This window comes from Vidua macroura, chromosome 25, assembly GCF_024509145.1.
Source record: "Vidua macroura isolate BioBank_ID:100142 chromosome 25, ASM2450914v1, whole genome shotgun sequence".
Classification (NCBI taxonomy): domain Eukaryota; kingdom Metazoa; phylum Chordata; class Aves; order Passeriformes; family Viduidae; genus Vidua; species Vidua macroura.
In genome coordinates, this window is record NC_071595.1 from 1,011,788 (window position 1) to 1,027,290 (window position 15,503).

The 15,503-nt window shown below is 62.8% G+C and overlaps 1 protein-coding gene across 4 annotated transcripts in view; it reads left to right on the plus strand.

Annotated features, from left to right (window-relative positions):
• The window catches only part of DLGAP3 (DLG associated protein 3), a 28,001-nt gene that overhangs the window by 369 nt on the left and 12,129 nt on the right, over window positions 1-15,503 (plus strand). Inside the window, exon 1 of one of the 4 annotated variants that reach the window (XM_053998966.1) lies at window positions 5,275-5,451. The exons of the other annotated variants lie outside the window; for them this stretch is intronic. The gene's annotated coding sequence lies outside the window, so the exon portion shown is untranslated. Of the gene's footprint in view, window positions 1-5,274; window positions 5,452-15,503 lie in introns of those variants that run through there. 4 annotated transcript variants of the gene reach the window in all.

Sequence of the window (15,503 nt, forward strand, 5' to 3'; positions counted from 1 at the left end):
CGGGGGATGGCCGGGGGCGTCTCAGCGGTACCATGGCGCTCAGCTCCGCCAGGATTCCCCGGTGGGTGGGAGAGAAGGGGTGCCAGCGGGCATCCCCATCTCCTGCTGCCCGAGGCACTGGGGAGGGAGGCACAGCCCGCAGCTCCTCCAGCCTCTCCTGGATGGCGACGCCAGCCATCCTGCGTTCTCTCGCTGCGGAGGGCTCGGGGCAGGCCCAGGACCCCTCCCCACCCAGTGGGATCCCCCTCCCATCCTTCCGGGGGGGCGGTGAGGACCATGCCCGGCCGGGCGCCGGGAGCTGGCGTGGGGAACCAGCTGAGCTGTGCCCATCACCGTGCATCCAGGCGCCATGGTCCAAGCCAGCCTGGCAGGCAAGCAGAGCTTTGGGGGCCCCTGTCTAGGTGCTCCCTCTTGCTGCTGCCTTCCTTCCTCCAGGCTGTTGGGTTTTCTTGGAGGAGCCGGTCCGGTCCCTCCATCCTGTGCCAAACCCGCAGAGCAAGTCGGTGCTGGGACCGCTGGTCTCTCTCCATCCTGTGACATCCAGCCCCGCACGTCACCTCCCTCGCGGGGTCCGGGGCTGCACTGCCCACAGCCGATCCCTGCCTGTCCCCTGGCCAGGAAGAGGGGACAAAACCGGGCTTGTGGGTGTTGGTTATCCCCGTGGGAATCCAGGCTGGCAGCAAGCAGCCTTCCTTGGTGTAAATTGCAGCAGGAGCCGGTCAGCAGTGCAGATTCTCCTTTAGGAAATGGATGCAATTTTTGGTCTTTCTCAGTTTCTCACCCCCGTGCTCCCACTGTTCCCCGAATGCATCCATGGCTCCCAGCCCTTGAGGACTCTGTGCAGGGATGGAGCAGAGGGAAGGCCACTGGGAGATGAGCATGGCTGCAAGGAGCATGTCAGCCCTTTCAAGCATTATTACAGTGCTGGCAGGGCTGGGAATGCAAAAATAGCCATCAAAGTGACCGTGGAACATCTGAGCCTGGAGGGGCCCCTTTTGGCTGTGGGGGTGGTGGGAGCACTGATGTGGGGAGCTGTTGATGTGAGCCAAGTTTGGGGCTGCCCTGGGTGTTGTTACCCCACTGAGCCAGGGCACCAGGACCAGCTCCAGGCATCCTGGCTCTGGGGAACGGGGTGACAAAACCGTGGTGTCCCCCTTCCAAGCCTGGCTGAGATGGTGCTGAGCTTGGTGCCCAAATCTCCCTCTGAGTGCCAAGGCTTGTGCCACGTGGGCTTGGAGGAGCAGCCCCCAGCCCTCTCAGTCCTCCTGCTGGGCCTGGCTCCCAGCAGCTTGGGCAAGGCATCAGAAGAGTGGAGGGTGCTGAGAAGCCCAGGCTGGGGGTGTCTGGGGGGGCCCTTCTTCAGCCTCCCCATCAGTAGCTCAGAGGCAGAGCTGTGCCAGGACCTGTGGGATGCAGAGCCCATGTGGGCAGCTGGTGGCTGTGCTGGTGTGGGTCTCCCCAGCTCTGCCCACCCTCAAAGGCAGGATCAGGCCCTGTGCTGGGGTCTCATGCCCAGGTGGAGCTGCTGCGGTGGGGGCTGGGGCTCCAGATCCAGGTTTTGCAGACGCTCGCATCTCTCCAGCAAGCTGAGCCGAAACCCTGGATCCCACCCAGCCAGAAATTTGGATCTGGAGCCAAAGGTGACTCTTGGCCCTTATTGCCAACGCGGGCGAAGCTAAAATCTGGATCTGAGCAGGAACAGGAGGAGCCTGGATCCAGCGCAGGGGCTGAATGTGTGGCTTGTGCTCCTTCTGGCCATCAAATTGGATTTCCTGAAATAGCCTGTTGAAGACCAGAGCCCAGCAGGGACCGAATGACAGGTCACCAGGGGTGTGGAAGCCCCATCACGATCCTGGCTGCCTGCTTCAAGACGTTGGCAGCCAGCAATAATAGTAATGCACGGTGCCATTGCCGGGAGAGCGCAGCGCTGGAGAGCTAAGAATAGCAGGCGAGACGTGCCAGCAGAGGGGGACTCACGGGGCGGGCGGGGGGCCGGGGGCTGCGGCTGGACGTGCCCCGGGGGACACCCCGGCCGTGGGGTGGCAGCTCCTGGAAGCGGGGAGGACATCCCTGTGATGCAGGTGGCACAGGGCACGGCGGGTGCTGCGGAGGGCAAGGGGAGGGGGGTGTGGAGAGTGGTGCCTGGTGCTGCAGACCCCGGGCTGTGCCCCTTCAGCCTGGCCTCTGGGCTTTGCCATCCCCAAGAAGCAGGGGTAAAGCCTGCTCTGATGAAGTGGGCTTTGGATTGTGGCTGTCTCAATGGCCCTGTGATGCCTGGCCCCTCTACGAGCAGCAGCATGGGGAGGCCACCTGGAATGCCATGGACAGGGCAGCACTCCACACTCACCTCCTCCAAACCAGGCAGGATTGATTCCCTTCTGCTCACCTTGTCCTGCTCAGAAGCTCATTCCCGGGGCTGTATGGTGTCACTAGCAGGGGACAGAGAGGGTCTGGCCACCAGAGGTCCAAAAGCTGAGCTGTAGGGAGGCCGGGCTGCTCTCTGGCAGCTGCCACAGCACTTGGCAGAGGAGCAAGTGCCCATCGGATTAAGGAGAATTAATTTGTACCTTCCCCATTTCTGCAGGGCCAGGGGTGCTGCAGCACCCGGTGTCCCCCTCCCACAAGCAGCTGTGCTCCTGCAGCGCCTGTGTCAGTGCCTCTGCAACCTGCCCTCAATCTTAATTAGATTTTCCACGTCGCCCCCCAGCTCACTCCTCCCCAAATGCTGGAGCAGGAAGAAGCCATGACATGGTTTCTAATCAGCTTCTGGATTCAGATTCCTCTTGGCTGTTGTTGGAGGCTCCCCACAGCCTTTGTTTGGTGCTGCCCGAGCAGGGTCTGCTGTGTGGCTCCCCTTGAAGGCAGCACCCCTGGGAACGGGTGGCTCGGCGGCCGGGACACCCTGTGGAAACACGCTGATGTTTGGCGACAGCGACTTGAAGAGCACCCCCGGCACCTGCCAATGCACCCCGTCAGAGAGGCAGCCTGCCCGCTGCCCCCGGCTCCGGCGGGCACTGTGGCTCTGCCAAGCAGCGGGCACCACTGCTGCTGCCTTCCTGGGGCTGGTTCTGCCCCGCTCCCGGGCGTCCGTGCAGCCGGTGTGGGAGCTGGGCACTGTGCCCCACGGCCGATCCCGCTGCGGCTCCGCTGCGGCCGGTGCCTTACCAGGCTTGGCTCTGTCTCCGGCACCCAGACCTTGTCGGCAGCGAGTTGTGGCTCTGAGCAAAGCCAGGGGATGCAAACAGCTCCCAGCGCTGCCATGCCCCAATTAATAGCCTGTGAATCACGATGCCGTTGGAAGAGCAGATGTTTGCGGCGTGGTTGCCAGAGCTCAGTGTTTCACCAGGAGTCTGGTTGGCCCTAAATTGGCAGCTCCAGGCAGCGGGTGGTGATGGGGCCTCACTGCCTGCCTGGCCCTCTCCTGCAGGAGGATCAGGAGCTGTTTGGGCTGGGAATCAGCTGAAGTTTTTGGTGGGCAGAGGGAAGGGGGAGAACAGGCTGTCTGTGGGCATGTGGGGGTGCTGCGTTGGAGTGAGAGGACTACAAAAGCTGAAGGTATCGAGTCCCGTTGTGACAGGACCTGCTGATTTCCCGTTCCTGGAGAACCTCTTGTCTTCCCAAAAGGAAGCAGGCGCTGTGGTGGCACAGTGGGTGCTGGGGCACTTGTTTGGGAATGGTGAACTGGAGAAACACTGTATGCCTTGGAAGTGGCTGTCCCTGCTGTGGTTGGTGTCCCCAGACGTGGGGTTGGGGTGAGACCCCATGGTGGTTGATGCACCCCAGGTCTGCCATCTGTGCAGCTGAGCTGAGGGATGGCCTCAGGTTTCATGTTTTGTGTCATGACACCCGACTGCCTCAGGCTCCCCTGGGCCCTCTCTGGCTGGGGGCACACTGGGGACAGCCCCATGGTAGGGGAACCACATGGTTGCCCCACAGCAGGTGTGTGTGGGGAGCTGGTGGGGGCGAGGGCAGCACTCAGGTGCCTGTGGGGTGCACAGGAGTGTGTGGAGGGGGGGCACGTGGGATGCTGTGAGTGGGAGCAGCCAGGTGCACGTGGCTGTGTAGTTGTCCAGGTGAAGTGATGCAGAACTGCCGAGTGTCCATCTGTGTGTGCAGGGTGCTGTGTCTGTCCATCCCTCAGTGTGTGGGGCTGTGTGTCCATCTGTGTGTGCAGGGTGCTGTGTCCGTCCATCCCTCAGTGTGTGGGGCTGTGTGTCCATCTGTGTGTGCAGGGTGCTGTGTCTGTCCATCCATCAGTGTGTGGGGCTGTGTGTCCATCTGTGTGTGCAGGGTGCTGTGTCCGTCCATCCCTCAGTGTGTGGGGCTGTGTGTCCATCTGTGTGTGCAGGGTGCTGTGTCCGTCCATCCCTCAGTGTGTGGGGCTGTGTGTCCATCTGTGTGTGCAGGGTGCTGTGTCTGTCCATCCATCAGTGTGTGGGGCTGTGTGTCCGTCTGTGTGCAGGGTGCTGTGTCTGTCCATCCATCAGTGTGTGGGGCTGTGTGTCTATCTGGGTGTGCAGGGTCCTGTCCATCCATCAGTGTGTGGGGCTGTGTGTCCATCTGGGTGTGCAGGGTCCTGTGTCTGTCCATCCATCAGTGTGTGGGGCTGTGTGTCCATCTGTGTGTGCAGGGTGCTGTGTCCGTCCATCTGGGTGTGTGGGGCTGTGTGTCCATCTGTGTGTGCAGGGTCCTGTGTCTGTCCATCCATCAGTGTGTGGGGCTGTGTGTCCATCTGGGTGTGCAGGCTCCTGTCCATCCATCAGTGTGTGGGGCTGTGTGTCCGTCTGGGTGTGTGGGGCTGTGTGTCCGTCAGTGTGCAGGGCTCTGTGTCCGTCCATCCCTCAGTGTGTGGGGCTGTGTGTCCATCTGGGTGTGCAGGCTCCTGTCCATCCATCAGTGTGTGGGGCTGTGTGTCCGTCTGGGTGTGTGGGGCTGTGTGTCCGTCAGTGTGCAGGGCTCTGTGTCCGTCCATCTGGGTGTGTGGGGCTGTGTGTCCGTCAGTGTGCAGGGCTCTGTGTCCGTCCATCCGTCGGCCTGCGGGGCTGTGTGTCCGTCTGGCCGTGCGGGGCTGTGCGTGGGCGTGCGGCGCTGCCGGCCGTGGGCAGCCCCTTCCCGGGGGTGCGTGTCGGTGCGCGGGGGTGGCCGAGCGCGCCGGGGAGCGCGCGTGGGTGTGTCCCCAGCGCGCGGGGGCGACGGCTCCGCCACCGCCTCTCGCCGGCTGCGAGGTGCCGGTGCCGGTGTCGGCACCCGGAGCGTGGCCGCCGCCGCCGCGCTGCCGTGGGTGGCCGTGACCCCGGGGACGCCTCCGGCCTCGCTGCGCGGCCTGGCCGCGGCATGGGCGGCCCGCAGGGAATTTGCAGGATCAGAGGGAATCCAGCCGCTGTGCCGCGGCCATCCTCCGACTCCTGCCGAGCCCAGGCCGGCAACTTCATGGCTTAGCAGCGGCGGCGGGTGAGTGGGGTGGTGGGTGGGAGGGGAGAGGGCCTGGCTGCGTGCAGGGGGCTCCGTGCCTTGCACAGCCCCAGTCCTGGGGGAGCCCTGCCTTGTGCCCGGCTCTGCCAGTTCAGCGAGCTCCCCCGGCCCGGGCAGAGCGGGAGCCCCCGGGCAGCCCCCAGCCCTAAGCCTTTCATGGCCGAACCCTCCTCCCTGGCAGCCACGTTCTCTCCTCGGTGTGCAGCCTGTGGCTCCCGGCCAGCCCTCGCTCAGACGAGCCTCGGCACAGCCGGGAAGCTCGCCCGACCGGGATGGGGAGACCCCAGCCCCGAGGTCTCTGCTCCCGTTCCCTGCGGAGCTGGGCTGGGGGCTGTGTGTGCTGCTGGGGGGTGTGTGCCGGGGCTGGGGGCTGTGTGTGCTGCTGGGGGGTGTGTGCCGGGGCTGGGGGCTGTGTGTGTTGCTGGGGGGGTGTGTGCCGGGGCTGGGGGCTGTGTGTGCTGCTGGGGGGTGTGTGCCGGGGCTGGGGGCTGTGTGTGCTGCTGGGGGGTGTGTGCCGGGGCTGGGGGCTGTGTGTGCTGCTGGGGGGTGTGTGCCGGGGCTGGGGGCTGGGAGCCGTGAGCGCTGGGGGAGGGGATGTGCTGAGTGGGGGCTGTTCACTGGGGGTGTGGGGAGCAGGGCAGGGCTGCACCTCTGTGTAAGTGAGGGACAGGGTCTCCTCTGTGTGTCTGTGTGTCTGTGTGTCTGTGTGTCGGTCCGTGGATGGAGCCGGGGAGCCCCAGCTCTGCCTGCCAGACGGCCCCGCTGCCGGGGAGCGGCACAGCCGGTGCTGACATCTGTGCTTCGAGCCCTGCCTGTCTTCAGTTCGCTCCTTGGCACAGTCACAGTGGCAGTTGGGTCCCTCTGTACCTCTCTGTGGATTCCCCCATCACCCTGCCTCTCCGTGACACAAACCTGTATCTCTGCTGTGCTTTCTTGGAAGGGAAACTGAGGCAGGAGGGAGGGAAGCAGCAGAGCCCTCTCCCGATCCCTGTCATCCTGAGGCTTGATCCCACGCCTCACCCTGGTTTGTTTTTTCCTGCCAAGTGATGCCAAGAGCCGGGGGGAAGCGAGGGCGTCCTGGGACGAAGCTCCCGGCTGTGTCTGCCCGGGGCCTGGAGCCGCCCGGCTCCTCCTGCCGCTGTCTGGCACATCCCTGGCCTGGGGCTGCGACAGGGGCTGGTGGCCGCAGGACGGCCACCAGTGGCACGTGTTGCTGGGCACTGTGGTGACACTGGTGGTAGCGGTGGCCGTGGTGGCAGCGGTGGCTGTGGCGGCTGTGACAGTGGTGCTCGTGGTGGGAGTTTATCGTGGCGGCCATGGTGGCGGTGGTGCCACGGCAGTGGCAGTGGTGGCCATAGTGACAGTGGTGGCCGTGGTGGCGCTGGCCGTGGTGGCGCTGGCGGCGGGCGCTGGCCGCGGTGCTGTTCCCCCGCCGCCGTCCCCGGCCCCACGCTGCGAGTCCGACCTGCAGGACGAGCCGGCGGCGGGTCCCGGCCCTCTCTCCCCCCGGGGGTGCCCACGGCTGCGCTGGGGCTCGGGGTTCCCTGGGGACGCCTCGCCCTGCCCCTAACCTTTGATGTGCGGCAGCTCCAGACAGGGCCGGTGGGACGGGAAAGCACGCAGAGCTGTGTGCCCGTCACCCCACCGGTGTGCCCGTCACCCCACACCCTGCCCGCCGGGCTGGGCACAGCCTTCCCTCCACGGGCGCTTCTGATCGTCCCGCCGGGCAGGTCGGACGGGGACGGGCTGTTGTGAGTCGGGCTGGAGAGCTGAGCAGGGCAGGGCAGGGCATGTGGGGACGTGGGCCACCAAGGCTCCGTCGCTCCCTGACGGGTTTGGGACAGCCGGGGAGGGGCTGCCGGCCCTGCTTGGTGCTCCCGGGCAGGCGCAGCTTGGCTGGTGTGAAGTGCCGGGGGCAGCGCTGCTGGCTGGTGACACTGCGCTCACCTCGGCCCCCCAGAAGCGTGTCCCCAACCGCAGTGCCGGTGTCACTGCTCCCAGAACAAAATGTCAACCCATGCAAATGAGACTGCGGGAGCGGCTGATTGAAGGGCCCTGCCCCGCCCCGGAGTTGCAATCAAATATGCAAATGGCTCCCGAGGAGGCTAGTGAAGGCTATTAATAGCGGGGATGAGGCTGGGAGAAAGCGTGGTGCTCCTGAGGGAATGAGCCTGGGGATGAGCTGGTTCTGCTTGTCCCTCTGCCCAGCGTGTCCCTCTCTGCAATGCCCTGGGCAGGTGACAGATAGCCCCTGCAGGGAGCCCGTGGGCACGAGCCATTGCTTTGGCCACCGTCACCCTTCGCAGGGCAGGTGCTGCCCGTGTGCCCACTGCCCAGTGTCCACAGGGAGACCCTGGGGGAAAATCACAGCTGCTGAAAACCCTGGGCTGAGATTTCAGCCCCGGGGAGTCAAACCTGGAGGGATGAGGTGCCCAGTGGGACCTGGGCTCTCCTTGGGGGGGGTTCCTGTGGCTCAGCCTGGGCAGGGAGCTCAGCCTAGGGCAGACGTCACCGTGCTGGGGGAGGGAGGGGCTCCCTCCCACCCCCCACCCTTCACCCTGTGCTTCCACACCCCTCTCCCTCTCCTGGTTTCCCTCTGTTGCTACTGAGGCAGACGATGTCCCTGTCCTGCCAGCTCCAGTATGAGCACAAGGCACTGGTGGAAACCAGCGTTCCCAGCCAGCTCAGGGATCTCGGTGTGCTTGGCCTCTGCTGCAGCCCCTCCACCCCATCTCTTGGGTTTTGGGATCCAGGAACCATTTGACCTTTTTATAGAAAATCGCGGAAGTCAGGCTGGAGTCAACAGTAACTAATTATTTAAAATCTGAAACTGGAATAATTAGGCCAATTAACAGTCTCAGGTGACGTCTGATTCCATCTGATAACGGCCCGAGGAAGAGGGAAAGTAATTAACCTGTCAGCCTGACATTTGTAGGTCAGCACCGGCTCCTCATGATGTCGGGGTGGGCACAGGGGTATTTTGGGGGGGGTCCTGTCTCTCTTGGTGCAGGGGGTCTGCACCCTTAGGGGGTCTCAGTGCAGGGAGGGGGCTGGGGGTGAGCCCAGGTGGTACCTGGGGGAGATGGGCTGGGGGCTGCTGGCTGAGGGGGTGGGGTGCTGTTGTTTGAGGCCAGGGTGCTGGGCAGGGGGGACGGGGCTGAGTGTCCCCCAGAAATGGCACAGCCGGTCCTCTGGTGAGGCGGCACCTGTGGGCCTTTAAGGTTGCTGTGGAAACGGGGCTGCTCGTTACCAGGAGGAGCCTCCTGCTTTCCAGGCAGGGCCCCCTATCCCCGCACGAGGGGATCCCCACCCCGGGCACCTGGGACTGCACAAACCCCCGTGTCTGTGGAGGGACGTGGCGAGGGCATGGCCGTACACACGCAGGAGGGTGGCCTTGGGTGGCGTGGACCCCTCAGTCCAGCTTGCCCTTGGCATGGCCGGAGGTGCCAGGTGGAGCAGTGCATGCCTGGACACATCTGGACACACCTGGACCCACATGGACACATACGGACACACGTCCATCCCGAGCTGCCCGTGCAGCCCAGCCGTGTCCCCGTGGCCCTGGGGACCCTGTCCTCACACCTCAGCTGGCACATGGACCTGCCTGGCACTGGGGCTGTGCTGGCTCTCCCCTGGCAAGGCACGGGGCCCACGGGGAACAGAGTGTGCCGAGGCAGAGCCCCCGGCCACAGCCCGGTGCCGCGCTCAGCTCCTGGAGTTTTAATGAGGTAAATTGTATAAAAAACTCCCTTTGCCCTAAATGCCCATCCCGGCGTGAAGCTGCTGCGGCGCAGCCCGGGCACACCCCGGGAGCTGGGCAGGGGGCTACGGGGCTGGGCACACGCTCCCGGGCTGAGCACGTGGCAGCAGCAGGAGGAGGAGGAGGACGAAGGCGGTTTAGCACATTTGCAATCATTTCCCTCCTCCCCCCCAAAGTTTACAGCTTAGCTCAGCGGCTTATCAGCCTCCAATCTCATTAAATCAGGCAAATTGTAGCATCTGATATTTTATGGAGATTAAGGTGTGCGCCCGGACTCTATAATTATCGGCAAAGATGTATTTACAATACCTTGTTGCTAGTAAACAAAAAATAACTTCAGATCAAAGCTCTCTTACAGGGGAATAAATCTGCCCATCGAGCCCCGCTGTGGCACACGGCAGGGAGACACTGGAGCCGCCCGGGGTGGGTGGGCATCACGGGGGGACACGGGGAGGGGGCGTTTCGGGGATGCCCCCGGTCCCACGTGGCCGCTGCGAGTCCCATGTGCTGGATCCATCCCCAGGGTCTCCCTCACTGGCATCTCCCACGAGAGCCTGGTTGCACCCACCCCTCCGGCCACGGCTCCACCGGGGATTTCCACCCCAGGGACCTCCCTGCTGAGACAAGCCCGGGATTTATTGGCACATGTGCGTTGCCCCTGGATCCCTCACGGCGGTGGCAGCGCTGCGGATTACCGATGTGGTGACGCTGGTTTATTGCTGCCTGAAGTGGATTTATCCGTGCGGCAGGGCCCGGGCTCGCTGCTGGTGTAAATCACCACGCACGGCTGGCAGGAGCCCCGGCGCTGTGGCTGCATCCTGACAGGCCCCTGGCATTCCAGCCTCCCTGGGGGTTTCGTGGCCGGGCTCCCCACGGGACCGTGCACTCCACACCACAGATCAGCTGCCCCTTCTCCATCTCACTCTTGTGCCCAGTGAAACGAGAATAAAATGGTGATAATGCTGCAGACGTCCTCTGGAAAGGGCTCTGAGGCAGATGAAAAGCCCTACTTAAGAGTGAGGCCATTATTATTAATAACTCGGAGCGAGGCTGTAAATTCAGCCGACACAGCTATTATGGGAAATGAACCCGCTCCCGTGCTGGATCGCAGGCTGCCAGGTGTGGGATGGGGACAGGCACAAGAGAGCAGGGCTGGATGGCCCCATGGCTGCTGCCAGGTCATGTCCACAGCTGGGGCAGCCTGGCCAGAGGGGACAAAACCACTTGACTCCATCTGGGCTCTCTGGGGTGATTTCTTGGCTTTTCTGGGAAGGCTGAAGGGATGAGGGAGGGATCCTGGGGCATGGGTCTCCTCCCAGTAGGAAAGGCTGAGACCTGGCCCAAGCTCAGGTCAGGGGTGAAGGAGGATGTGAGGAGCATGGGCAGAGCCAGGTGCTGGGAGAGGCCAGCATGCTGCAGTTGGCCTGAGGCTGGGCTGGGCAGGACCCTCCGTGGCCATCCTGGGCTGACTGTGCCCATCTGAAGAGTGTCCATGGCACCTTGGCAAAGGTTGCATTAAAATAAAAATAACCCGGTGCCGTTCAGTGCCCAGCGCCTGCAGCCAGGTCAGAAAAAGACAAAGCTGCCGTGGCTCCCGTTCCACCGGGATGACTTCACCTCCAGCACTGCCACCCCTGAGCAGGGCAGCCCCGGGGCTGGCGGGGGCCCAGGGTGGCAGAGCTGGGCATGGAGGCGGGCAGGGGGTGCTGTGGGGGTGTGGAGTGCCGTGAGAGTGCCACACGGGTGTCACGGGGGTGCAGAGCAGCGACCATGGGCTCGTGGTGCTGCCTGTACCCGGCTCGGGAGCTTCTGCGGGGGAACGAGCTTTGATATAAATATCTTTTTGCTCAGCACACGACCTACTTTCCAGACAATGCCATTAGCCTCCCGACTCCCTCATTCATCTTCTGCCGTCCTCCCCCAGCCCGCCCTGCGCTGGCACCCGCGCCAGCACGGCACACCGGCCATGGAGTGGTGAGCCAGGATGGGCACCCGGCTCCGTGGCACCATGGGGACCCTGTGCTGGCCTTGGGGACAGCCAGCAGCCCCGTTCTCACAGCTGGCAGGGGGCTGTTGCTGCCTGTCCTCTATCCCTGCTCTGGCTCGGTAGAGGGTGGCTGGGTCCCCTCGGGTGTTTCTCCACCCCATCCCACAGGATGCTCAGATCTGTCTCCCTCCCTGCTGCCTCCAGCCCCATTCCCTGCAAAGTCCCTGCCCTGGGTGGCAAACGGCCTCATCCAGGGACATCCTCAGCCAGGCACAGCCTCGCTGGCTACATCCTGGCCAGGGCAGAGGGGAGCAGAGCCAAGCGGCCACGCATTGGCTCAGGGCTGGCCCAGGGGCAGCGTGTGGGGTCAGGACCCCTCCTGAGCACCCCCAGAGCTGGTGCTGGGCCCACACACGTGGTTCATCCCAGGATGATCCTGCAGGAGCTCCACGTGCTGGCAGGGGCTGTGCCGTGCCGTTGGCAGGCAGTGAGTGGCTGGTGGGATTAGGGGCAGGCTGGGCAGAGGGTGCCCAATCCCACTGCCATGACAATGCCCAGCCCCTCTGGCTCCTGGGAATGGCTCTGACACCAGTTTTCCCCCAAGAGCTGGGAACATCTCTCCAGGCCCACCACCTGCACACCTCCGTGCACCCCTGGGATGAGCCCCCGCTCCTCCCCTGCAGCTAAAATTAAATATTCAATTTGTATTGCTGGTAAATCCGGCAAATCTCTTTTATCTCTAAGCTGTTGTAGCAGGAATATCAGTGGTGTAATCTCCATGGGGGCTTGTCCCGCTGCCCTTCACAGCTCCCTGGCTTGGACCACGCTCCCTTTTCCCCACATTCCTCTCTGGGATGCTTCTGGGTGGTGGAGCAGGTCTCCAGTGCCAACTGCAGAGCTCCCCATGGCACCCATCCTGCGGGTGCTGCTGGCTTTGGGGACAAGGGTGTGCATGGTCCCCAGATTGTGATGGAGGTGCTCTTGGCCCAGGTGATCCAGGTGGTCCCACCAGAGCATCCCCCATGTCTACCGTGTCCTCGCTCACCAGCCGTGCCCCCCTCCCCGTGCTCTGTCCCCGCGCTAAGAGCATTGTGCAGAATTATGTATTTAAATATTTAGGTTTTCATCAGCTTTGCAAATTAAGCCCATCCATTAAAGCAGCAGTTTGGGTCCTCTGCTGGCAAGCTGGGCTGTGCCATGCCTCGGGGCTCGCTGCGCTCATCCCAGCCCTGGCCCCAGGGGATGCAGCCTGGGAATGGGATGTGATGGCCTGGAGCATCCCTGCTGGCACAGGGACCGAGGCTCTGCTTCCTCGCTCTTCCTGGAAACTCCGGCCCCTGCGGCCCCATGGGAGGGGGTGGTGCCGTGGAGGGAACCGGTTGGGATTGGTGTAATTTGGGGTTGGAGTGGAGAGTGCCTCGTGCCGGCAGGGAAAGCAGGATGAGGAGCAACGCTGGTGACAGGTGAGAGCCAAGCACCCGGCAGGAGCAGAGCAGGGATGGCAGTGCCAGCCTGCTGGGGGCTCAGTGGCAGTGAAGCTGGGGATGGAAGGGTCAGCCTGCCCAGGGGCTTGGAGGAAATGGGCAGGAGATGGCCAAAGCTGTCACTGCTGCCACGCTCAGTGCTAAGGCTGTGCTGCCCTGAGCTCCCCAAAGAGGCTTTGGAGTGATCCCTGGCTTAAGTCATTACAGAGCGTGGCTGGGGAGTAAGTGGCTCTTTAAGCCTCGGCAGCGTGGCCTAGCTGGTGGCTCCATGAGGCTGGGAGGGAAAAATGAGGGTGATGGGGAAATGGGGTTCATCCAGCACCGCTGCCAGCTGGGGCCCCTGGCACAGCTGCAGGGCCTGAGGGGCCTGCCACGGCCCCCGGTGCCTCTGGCACAGGCAGATCTAACTCCTGGGAGGTGCTGGAGCCCACTGCCCACCTGGGGCACCGCTGGTGGCTGGAGTGCCCGTGGGAATGTGGGCAGAGCCCCCAGGGTGAGCAGAGCACAGGGGGATGTGTGTCCCTGCGTGTCCCTTGCCTTCACTGCAGGTGAACAGCAGGCTGTGGTCTCTCCTCGGGGTCACCTGCATGTCCCCCTGTCCCAGCAAGCCTGGAGGCACCGGAGGAGCGTGCTGGCTGCTGCTGGCCCCAGGCAGTGTGGGCAGATGTCGAGTGTGTCCATGGGAGGGGAGCTGTCCGTGGGCATCACCGGTGATGGGTGCTCATCCGTGCGCCTCAGTGCCCACAGTCCCTGCGCCAGCTGGGATGGGCTGGGGTCCCTGGAGCCCTGCCCGGCCTGGGGGTCCCTCCATGGTGGTCCCACAACTCAGCTGGCTGTGCTCCTGACCCTCTGGCTGTGGGGTCCCACCTCTGGCAGCCCATGCCCCGTGTGCCATGTCCTGGCTCCTGTGGGCAGGATGAGCATTGCTGCGGGGCCGAGGGGGCTGGAGGTGCCTGTGCCATGGGGCTTCTGCCTTCTCAGCCCTGCCAGCCCTGCCTCTGCCTGCACCTCCACGGGAATGCTGCCATGGCCCTTTCCCTGTGCCACCTCTTTCCTTCTCAGCCAGCTTCCTGGCATCTGGCTGCCAGGCCCAGGTGCTCCCCATCCTAAATGGCTTTGGAAGATGTGGCTCTTCCACCAAGATCTGGTTTGGGCTTTGCAGGGATGGAGTGCCAGAATCCTTTCTCCGCTGCCTTTGCCTTGGCAGCTCCAGGATGCTCCTTTGCACACCCAGCACAGCAGCACGGCTCTTGCCCCCAGAGAATCAGGTCTGGGGCCAGGGTGGGTGGTCCTGGGCCGTGTGTGCTGTGCAGGGAGGGGGTTCCTGTTCCCCCGTGGTGGCGGCAGCCAGAGTCACCGGTGTTGTGGTGGGAAGTCCCGGCGCTGGCGGCCGTGCCGGGATCCCTGGCAGCTGGGCGCGGCGTGGCCGTATTTCCTCGCTCTGCTCCAGGAGTAATTGCTCAGATGGGGACGTGGGGCAACTCCCATCCCTCTCCCGGCGTGGTAATGAGTGAAGAAGACTCAAAGACAAATGGCTCATTAAGAAGCAGTGCTGCATTGCAGGATTTTTCATCCCACCAACCGCTGCATCAGCAGAGGCAGCACCTCTCGCGCTCGCTCTCCCAGCCCTGGAGAAGGAGCTGTCAGGCAGCTGGGGCTGGTGCCAAAATTAATCATGTGCTTAATAACGTGCTCAGCCCGCCGAACGGCCCGTCCTCAGCCTCCCGGCTGTGGATCAGGGCGGCCGCGCTGGACCGGAGCCCTGGGGCACCTTGGATTTGGGGTTGGTGCCTGGGAAGCGCCCATGCTCAGGGAGAAGGGATGTGTCAGGGCAGGGCTGAGACAGGGGAGATGTCCCCAGTCTCGGGGTGCCACAGCCCCCCAGTTATGCCGGGGTGTCAAGGTCCTCCAGATTTTCTTGGGTGCTAGAGTCCCCCAGCCCTGTTGGGGTCCCAGCCAGCTGTGCTGGCTTCTGTGGCCTTCTCAGTGGCCTCAGTAAACACTTCCTGCTCCACTCGTATTTGCAAATCCTCAGCTTGTGTTCATCTCTCATGACTTTCAAAAAATCTTGCCTCATCCCTTTTTTCCAGCGGTGCCCGGTTGGATCCTGCCCCTCACAGCCCTCTGCAGGCAGTGCCTGCCTGCAGCTGCTCTGCTTTCTTTTATTAACAGTAATTGGTTTTGATTTCCTGATTGCAGCCAGTGTATTTTCTGTGATCTTTGCATCCTGCTCACACTGTTTTCCTCTTTCTCTTCTCCTCTGTGCCTTTTCCATTTTCCCCTTCCCCCTTTTCTCTTTCCTTTTCCTCTCGTTTTCCCCCTTTCCTTTCCTATTCCCTTTCCCTTTCTTCACCTTTCCCCTTTCCCTTTCCTCTTTCTCTGCTAAATTAGGTGATCTCTTACTAAACCCCTCTTTTTTTCCTCCAGACTGAGTAAATTTTACTAATTCAGCCTCATAAAATAACAGAGCAATTAGTAATAAAATAAAATGTTTGCTTTCCACAATCCCTCTCGCTTACAATGAGCGGGGAAAGAGTAAATAGATTAAAAGCACGGTGGAAACGACCTGGCTGTATTCCATATTTATTTTCTTCCGACGACTGTAGATCAAATTTGTTCAGCCCCTAAGTGGGAAAACCGCTTTATTTTATTTTTTTCCCCGGCTCCAGCCCGCGCGCGGTGCCGGGCGCTCACGCTGCGTGTTTGTTCTCTCCCGCTTTCATCCCAAGCCATAAAGGTCCCCAGCAGGACCCAAGCCGGCAGAACCTCGCATTAATTTGCAGAGCAGAACGGGCCGAGC